This window comes from Myotis brandtii, unplaced genomic scaffold (assembly GCF_000412655.1).
Source record: "Myotis brandtii unplaced genomic scaffold, ASM41265v1 scaffold1270, whole genome shotgun sequence".
Classification (NCBI taxonomy): Eukaryota; Metazoa; Chordata; class Mammalia; order Chiroptera; family Vespertilionidae; genus Myotis; species Myotis brandtii.
Window position 1 is genome coordinate 437109 of NW_005354465.1, and position 8905 is coordinate 446013.

General features: G+C 43.0%; 1 long non-coding RNA gene across 1 annotated transcript; it reads right to left on the reverse strand.

Annotated features, from left to right (window-relative positions):
* Window positions 1-1405: 1405 nt before the first annotated feature.
* Window positions 1406-7413, reverse strand: LOC106724970. Its single transcript, XR_001360790.1, has 3 exons — window positions 7316-7413; window positions 6566-6666; window positions 1406-1791 (listed from the first exon to the last, which is right to left on the reverse strand). It is a non-coding gene; the product is annotated as an uncharacterized LOC106724970 (long non-coding RNA).
* Between the last annotated feature and the right edge of the window lie 1492 nt (window positions 7414-8905).

The window sequence follows — 8905 nt, forward strand, 5'->3', positions numbered from 1 at the left end:
GCTGGGCTTGGCTGGAGTGAAATGGACAGCAGGACTTGGGTCCAAGAAAGGAAGGGAAGTAGAAACCATGTAGAAGATGGCAGCCACTGCTGGAACATGCTCCCACAGTGATAATAAGAAAGAGGAAGAACCACCCTGACTTCTCTCTTCCTCCCATCCTTCATTCTCCTGCTGGTGCCTCCCATTGACTGAATCTAGCTGGTATCCAGTTGGTAAAGGAGCTGGGGATCATAGTTCTCAGAAAAAGAACAGGGAATGGGCATGAGAACAAATATATAATGACCAATTCAAAAAGTGATTGGGTTGTTTATAGAATCAATGAAGGAGAGGGAGAAAACCTAGTAAAAAGGGGGCGGGGAGATAAAACAAAACAAGGAAAAGGGAACTAAGAAAAAAAAGCATAGCAGAAAACTTGGTAAGAGTCATCCGTAGGAGTAAAAAATAGTCGCCCTGGCCTGTGTTGTTAAGTGGTTAGAGCAGTGATGGCGAACCTTTTGAGCTCAGCGTGTCAGCATTTTGAAAAACCCTAACTTAACTCTGGTGCTGTGTCACATATAGAACTTTTTTGATATTTGTAACCATAGTAAAACAAAGATTTATATTTTTGATATTTATTTTATATTTTTAAATGCCATTTAACAAAGAAAAATCAACCAAAAAATGAGTTCGCGTGTCACCTCTGACACGCGTGTCATAGGTTCGCCATCACTAGGTTAGAGCGTTGACTTGTGCACCAGAGGGTCTCAGGTTCTATTCCAGGTCAAGAGCACTAGCAGGCTGAGAGGCAGCCAATCAATGTGTCTCTGTCACAGTGATGTTTCTCTCTCTTTTTTTTTTCTCTCTCTCTTTCTCCACCTCCCCCCCCACACACTTTTTTAAAAAATATATTTTATTGATTTTTTTTACAGAGAGGAAGGGAGAGGGATAGAGAGTTAGAAACACCGATCAGTTGCCTTCTGCACATCCCTGGGGATGTGCCCGCAACCAAGGTACATGCCCTTGACCAGAATCAAACCTGGGACCCTTCAGTCTGCAGGCCAACGCTCTATCCACTGAGCCAAACCAGTCAGGGCATCTTCCACTCTTTAAAAAAATCAATGGAGCCCAGCTGTTGTGATTCAGTAGTTGAGTGTCCACCTATGAACTAGTAGGTCACAATTCAATTCCCAGTCAGGGCACATGCCCAGGTTGCAGGCACCATCCCCAGTTAGGGGTATGCAAGAAGCAGCGGATCAATGTTTTTCTCTTATCATTGATATTTCATCTCTCTCTCCCTCTCCCTTCCTCTCTGAATATATATATTTAAATCAACGGAAAAAATATCCTCACTCCTCAGGTGAGGATTTTTAAAAAAGTAATTAGTTAATAGTAAAAGACAATTTTATTTTTTAATGGTATGGGTTGAATATCCTTGTCCCTAGTAATGTATTGAGCTATTATACTAAGGTCTACTATACATCTATCCCTGTGCTGCAGTGGGAATAAAGATTAAGTAAGACCAGATTTCAGTCATTAAGAACCTTAGGAAGAAGACAAACATATAAATAGACAATTACAATGGGATTAAATAAACTCCAGGGCAAAGCCAGCCACTACGCTAAACTGTGCCTTTGTGCAAGATAGAAAAAGGCACCCTCTCTGAGTGGATGCAATGCCAGGGTATACAGCTTGGCAAACTGGGTGCAGCAGGATTTCAGTTCTCTCTGGACCCCTCAGCCAGGCACTTTTGTGCAGAGAACAAAGTGCACATCCATGCATGGCTGCCCTGCTTGAGGAGGTGGAGACGGGCACCTGTGGAGGAGAGTAGGGGTGGTCTATGAAGATGTGCACCTGTGCAGCAGGAAGCCCTCGGAGCCCAGCCTCCTAACCAGACATCATTAAAACTTCAATGGCTTAATTTGCTTCTGGCGCTGCTATGACAAGGCGTTGGCAAAGAGAACCCCCAGAAATTTGGAAAGACTCCTTTGAAAGGAAAAATTGACAGATGGTGTTTATAGCGTTGCTTTGGTTCTCCCATCAGAGGGAGTGCCAGATGTTTTCTTCTGGTTTCCAAGGTAGTGTGTGAGATCAAAAAGGCTCTTTTGCCCAAAGATAATGAAACATTGAAATACAGAGTTAAGTGTGAGCCACATGGGCAAGTGAATCCTCTGCCAGGTCAGCAAAGTTTGATTTGCTCCTATTGTGAATCTAAGGTTTGTTGTTACCATTCTGGCCTTTTCTTTGTCATGTAACAGCATTAGTGGATTCATCCAGCCACAGAACACAATATTATGCAGCCATTAAAAAGAATGTTATAGCTCTAGCCAGTTGGGCTCAGTGAACAGAGCGTTGGCCTGTGGACTGAGGGTCCCAGGTTCAATTCTGGCCAGGGGCATATGTCCCGGTTGCAGGTTTGATCCTCAGTGGGGGGGCGTGCAGGAGGCAGCTGATCAATGATTCTCTCTCATCATTGATGTTTCTAACTCTCTCTTCCTCTCCCTTCCTCTCTGAAATCAATAAAAATATATATTTTTAAAAAAGAATGTTATAGCCTGGCTGGCATGGCTCAGTTGGTTGAGCATAGTCCTGTGCACCAAAAGATTGCCAGTTTGACATAGTCCTGTGCACCAAAAGATTGCCAGTTTGATTCTCAGTTAGGACACATAACCTAGATTGCGGGTTTGATCCCTGGTTGGGGAACATACAGGAAGCAACCTAATGATCTCTCTCTCTCTCTCTCTCTCTCTCTCTCTCTCTTACTCCCCCCCTTCCCTTCCTCTCTTTCTTGAATCAATAAAAGACATATCCTTGAGTAATGATTAAAAACAAGGTTATAAAAGGCAAAATTATAGATAGTAAGTGGTTACCAGGGGTTAGGGAAGGGGGATAAATAGGTGAAGTATAGAGCATTTTTAGGACTATAAAACTATTCTATATGATACTGTAACAGTGTATACATGACATTATGCATTTGTCAAAATCCATAGAATTGTACAACACAAAAAGTGACCTTAACGTAAACTCTGGACTTTAGTTAATAATAATGCATCAATACTGGCTCATCAATTGTAACATTAAATGCACTACATTAATGCAAGGTGTCAGTAACAAAGGAAACTATGGTGAGGCTAGGAGAGAATGGGAACTCTCTGTACTATTGAGAAGTAATAGGACTTTTGAGAAGTAATAAGATGTTTGTTGTTGAGAGTAATAAATAAATTGGAGAAAGACTATAAAGGTTAAGTGTGTCAATACATTCAACAAAAAGTGGGGTTGGGGGGAAGGCTAGGTGTGGAGTCAAAGGGCCTTCTTGGCAATGTATGAAGAAACTATCATCTCCTGCATGCCACACAGCAGAAAAACTTGATGATCGGGATCAGGCCCAGGACTTCATAAGATTTGCAGCGCTCCAGAGAAGTTGAATTCTCAGCCATTATAAACTGGCTATACCCAGGTTAGAGTCCTGATGGGAAGGATTGGAAACGGGGGATATGGAATGGCAATATAAGGGTCTATCTTCCTGAAAATATTGAACCTCCAGTGTTCTCTGTACTTCTAGGCCTTCATAAGTTGCCCATTTCTTTTGCTAAAGGTTAGTTCTCCCTTGCTTGAAGATGGTACAGAAATATCTGGCTTATTAGAAATGTGCCTCCCCTTTTGGATTTAACCAACATCCCAACCTGGCCACTAGACCAATAACTAGGATTAAGTAGCAGCACAAATAGCCAGGACCTGATAAGGAAGGAAAGAGACAATACAACCAATATGTACTGACAGAAGCCAGGGGTATATTATGAGAATTCTGAAGCTCAATCTAAGTGGGGAGAAGTTGAACCTAAAATTGGATTAGGAAGAGGTTGACAATATGGAGTCATTCTCCTGGGACACATGAGAGAGTGCAAGGACCCTATAAGAGCTTGGAAAAAGCAAAGGGTCATAATATATGAAATAAAAGTGTCAGAATTGCTATGGGAGATGATGAAATTAGGGATCAAAAGGTCAGAGAAGAGGAAAGTCGAAGTGGATATAGCATGTAAGACCAGCAAACTCACCAAATGACTCTGCCACATTAGCGCCCTAAAGGAAGCTCTGGGGAAAGGGGCATTACCAACAAGCTCAGTCATGGCTGTCCCTGCACTTTCAGAACAGGGCTCCTAGATAGCAATGGAACTAGACCCTAGAGTAATAGAGGCAAGATGGCAGCACTTAACCATCTGAAGCAACATAGATGTAATTATCATAATGAGCTATGAGGTTGGAATGGCAGCCAGAAAGTCCTGACCTGCAGAGAGCTATGGAGATGACTAATAGTATACGATGTTCCTGAGGTAAAGAAGGCCAACCTAGCAATCAAAAGAAATCAAGGTTAGAAGATCAAGGAGCTGAGTCATGATTCATTGCCCAGTTTTCTGGGCCAGAACTAGCTTTCAGGCATAGAATCCAATGACTGAAGGAGAGGCCAGGTCTCTAGGAGGAAAGACCCTGCAACAACATGGCAAGTGTATGTGGCTATGATAGCCCCAATCCTTCCAGAAAGGTGTCTACTAGCATTTACTCGGGCAGTCATACATAGGAGAAAGGGGAATATTATCCATTAACAAATTGGTCTCTCTCTCTCTCTCTCAAATCAATAAATAAAATGAAAAACAACAACAACATCATTACATCTTATAGTAAGTGGCAGTGATCAGTGATACTCTTAAAGATTTAAAGGATACAGAGATAGTGGTCCCTTACATATTTACATTTGATTCAGCAGAATCCTAGACAGACTCTGGAGGATGACAGTGGACTATTGCAAACTCACAAAAGTAGTAGCTCAAATTGAAGCTGCTGTATCAGACTTAGTATCTTTGCTAAAGTAGATTAACCTTGCCTCAAATACGTGGTATGTGACCACTGACCTGGTGAATGTATTATTTCCCATTCTAATCAGAAAGGAGGATCAGAACTAACTGTCATGTGTTCAGTGGAATGGACAATAGTATACATTTATAGTCTTGTACCAGAGTTATGTTAACTTTCATGCCCACTATCATAATATATTTTTTTAAATATTTTTAATGATTTCAGAAAGGAAGGGAGAGGGTGAGAGAGATAGAAACATCAATGAGAGAGGTACATTGATCAGCTGCCTCCTGCAAGCCCCCCACTGGTGATTGAGCCCACAACCCAGGCATGTGCCCTCACCGGGAATCAAACCCAGGACCTCTTGGTCCAAGAGACGACACTTAATCCACTGAGCCACACCAGCTGGGCTATCATAACATATTCTGAAGGGTCTTGGACCCTCTGGACACACCTCAAAACATCACATCGGTCTTAATATTGAAGACAGAATATAAGTCTGACTAGATGTATGAAAATGGGAAAATGGGTTGGAAATTTTTGTAAAGGTTCCCATGTGCTTTCAAAGGTGGGATAAACCCAAGGGCCCACCACAACAATTAATTTTGCGGGTAGTCAGTGGTCTGGAACATCCCCTCCAAAGAAAAAGACAAGTTACTGCATTTCTCACCCTCCTGTCCCCCAATTAAGATGACTTTGTTCTGGAAGCAGAATATTATTCCTCGGTTGAAAATACCACTCCAACCCATGGACTGGGTGACACAAAAGGCTGCCAGCTTTGAGTGGGGCCCAGATCAGGGAAGCTCTCAGCAGCAAGTCTAGGCTGGGGTGTAAATGGCCCTGTTGCTTGAGCCATACAACCCCAAAGAACCTATAGTAGATCTCACGTGGTGTTTATGGCAAACCCCCGGAAGAAAATCACAATCTAGCCCAGGCCAGTCTGGCTCAGATGGTTGAGTGTCCTCCCATTCACCAAAGGGTTGCAGGCACACCCCCCTGGTGTGGGACATGAGGGAGGCAGCCCATACATATTTCACTCTCACATTGATGTTTCTCTCTCTCTACAAATCAGTAAAAAAATCTTTTTTAAAAAAAAGAAAAAAATCACAATCTAGGCCACTGGGTTTCCATAATAGGGCTATGAAATTTTGCCAGAAATGTGATAAATGTTTTTTTTTTCTTTTTAATCCTCACCTGAAGATATATTTTTATTTATTTTTTTAGAGAGAGAGAGGAAGGGAGAGAGGGGGAGAGAGAAAGAAAGAGAGAAACATCCATTTGTTGCGTCCCACAGGTGCCCCAACCAGGGATAGAACCCCAAACTTTGGGTGTACAGGCTGACTGACTCTATGATGCTCCAACCAACTGAGCCACCTGACCAGGGCTCCAAACCACTACACAGCAAAACCCATCTGGAGTTCTCTTGCCCGTTTTACACTGAATCTGAGGACTGTCACTTTGCCAACCCCTCCTGAGGAGAGGAGGTGGTCTCAGTTTCCTCACCTACATAATAAGGGAGTCGAATTTGCTTATCTCTGAGGCCCCTCTAACTCTGATTACTGCTTCCACTGGCAAGGCAAAGAGGTGAGTTCTGTGTTAAGCAAGGAGGTGAATTCTGTTTTGTCCACTGGCTAAAACGATTGCCTAACACTGACATTACACAGTGCTATTTCAAGTGCTTCAGACACTGGAGTGCTTCGAGTGATTCCTCCGACCTTAGAGGTCCTCGCCCCTGTACCTCCAGGCTCCCAGACCAGCCTCTCCGTCAGGTGACCAGACTCTAGTGATTCTATCTCAGGCCAGAAGGTTTACCAGGAAAAGGAGAAGCATTTCCAGGTCCTGAGAGAGAAAGAGAAACCCTGAGCTCACGCTGATTCCCTGGGGGTATTGCACTCAGAAACAGAACAAGGTTCTTGTAAAACACGGACAGAGGGGAGAACAAGGTCCACTTAATGGACTTTGTACAGGACCAGTGCCAGCCCTGAACCAAAAGGTGTCGCTTATTCCAGTAAGAAGGGGACGCTCTGGAAGGCTGGTGGTGAGGCGGTGGGCTGCAGATTAGTCTGAGAAATGACTGGGTAGAGTGAACAGTGATATGCAGGAAAGAAAAGTTGATAAGAAAAATAGGCAACTTTCCTCTTTTCTACTCCTTTTGTTTCATGTTTAGCTCTATTTTATTTCTCCCCCATATTCTTGGGAGAGTAGGGAGGAATACATGAAATGAAGTTGAAGGAAAATTGCTGCTCAATGGGGGTGTGGGGAGGGGGGAGGAAGCAGTAATTTAAACCAACTTTCTCCTCTTCCCAAACAGCTCACCCAGTCTCATTCTAGATGATAAAATGAAAATTTGAAAAATCCATTTTTGTTCATGATATTTCATTATAGGAAATATATTATTTTAACCAGATCAATATAATAGCATTACTAAAATTCTGCTATAATGTCATTAGCCTATATTTAAGTATAGAAAAGATATTCTCATGCTCACCCTGATGACTCAGCCTTGAGCTTAAGTCAGGTCTGCAAAAGGGAGATAAAGCTGCAAAAGTCTCCTTGGAGAGGGGGTGAAATAGTCCTTTAGCCAGAGTAGGCTTCCACCCAGATGCAGTACTTGGATATTGGTTGGTGGTCAGGAGTGGGCTGTGCTGGTTGGGCATCGTCCAATGCACCCAAATAAGGCTATGAAATTTTGCCAGAAGTGTGATAAATGCTTTTTTTTCTTTTTAATCCTCATCAATGAAGATATATTTTCACTGATTTTTTTAGAGAGAGAGAGGGGAAGGGAGGTTTCATTGATTTTTTTTTGAGAGAGAGAGAGAGAGAGGAAAGTTCAATTCCTGGTCAGGAAATGTGCTGGGGTTGTTGGTAGGGGGTATGCAGGAGGCAGCCTATCGATGTTTTACTCTCACATCAATGTTTCTCTCGTCCTCTCTCTCTAAAAATCAATAAAAATACTTTTTAAAAAAAATTGTGGGCTGCCCTAACCAGTTTGGCTCAGTGGATAGAGCGTTGGCCTGTGGACTGAAGGGTCCCAGGTTCGATTCCGGTCAAGGGCATGTACCTTGGTTGCGGGCATATCCCCAGTAGGGGGTGTGCAGGAGGCAGCTGATCAATGTTTCTCTCTCATCGATGTTTCTAACTCTCTAAACTCTCTATCCCTCTCCCTTCCTCTCTGTAAAAAATCAATAAAATATATTTTTTTAAAAATTGTGGGCTGATGTCATACGGTCCTCTGATGTTTGCCAGCCCCCATGGTATCAGGGCACAACTGGGTAGGGAGGATTTCTAGAGCTCCATCCCAGCCCTACTCTCTGACAAAAGTGATCCCATAGCCAGATGGTAGGAAGTAAGGAGTGGGGATGGCTGTAGAAAGGGAGAACTGGCCAGATTAGCACATGGTTCCTTTGTCAGAGCAGTGGCTCATGCACCAAAGTGGGGCACAGATGGGCTTCTAAAGTAATTAGAGAAATTAAATCCCCAGCATTTCTGTTGTTGTTAATCCTCACTTGAGGATATTTTTTCATTGATTTTTAGAGAGAATGGAAGGGAGGGGGAGAGAGAGAAAGAGAGAAAGATCAATGTGAGAGAGACACACACCCAGACTGGGTCCGAGGATAGTGCCTGCAACCCAGGTACATGCCCTTGACCAAGAATTGAACCGGGACCCTTCAGTCCACGGGCTGACACTCTATCCGCTAAGCCAAACCGGCTAAGGTCCCAGCATTTTTTAATCCCTATACAACAAGACTGAAAAAAAACAAAAAGAGGGAAGGAAAATATGAAAGACTTTTGCTTGGGAAAAGTGCTACATCTTGACATTCCTTCCCAGAAACACTAGGGTTCCTCTTCTCCCTCTTTTATAAGTTCCTGAATCATGTTTCATCCTTTGCCTCTTCCCCTGGCCCCCACCATCTCCCATCTGACTCACATATTAAGGAGAATCCAGCTGAAATATGATCTCTCGACTGCAGCCAGAAATTTCTCTCTTGTGGTTTCTTGCCGATTATTTCAGCTGAATTCCCATTAATGGTAGGAAAAACTCCATTATCAACATACTCATTAATGTTAAGACTTGGTC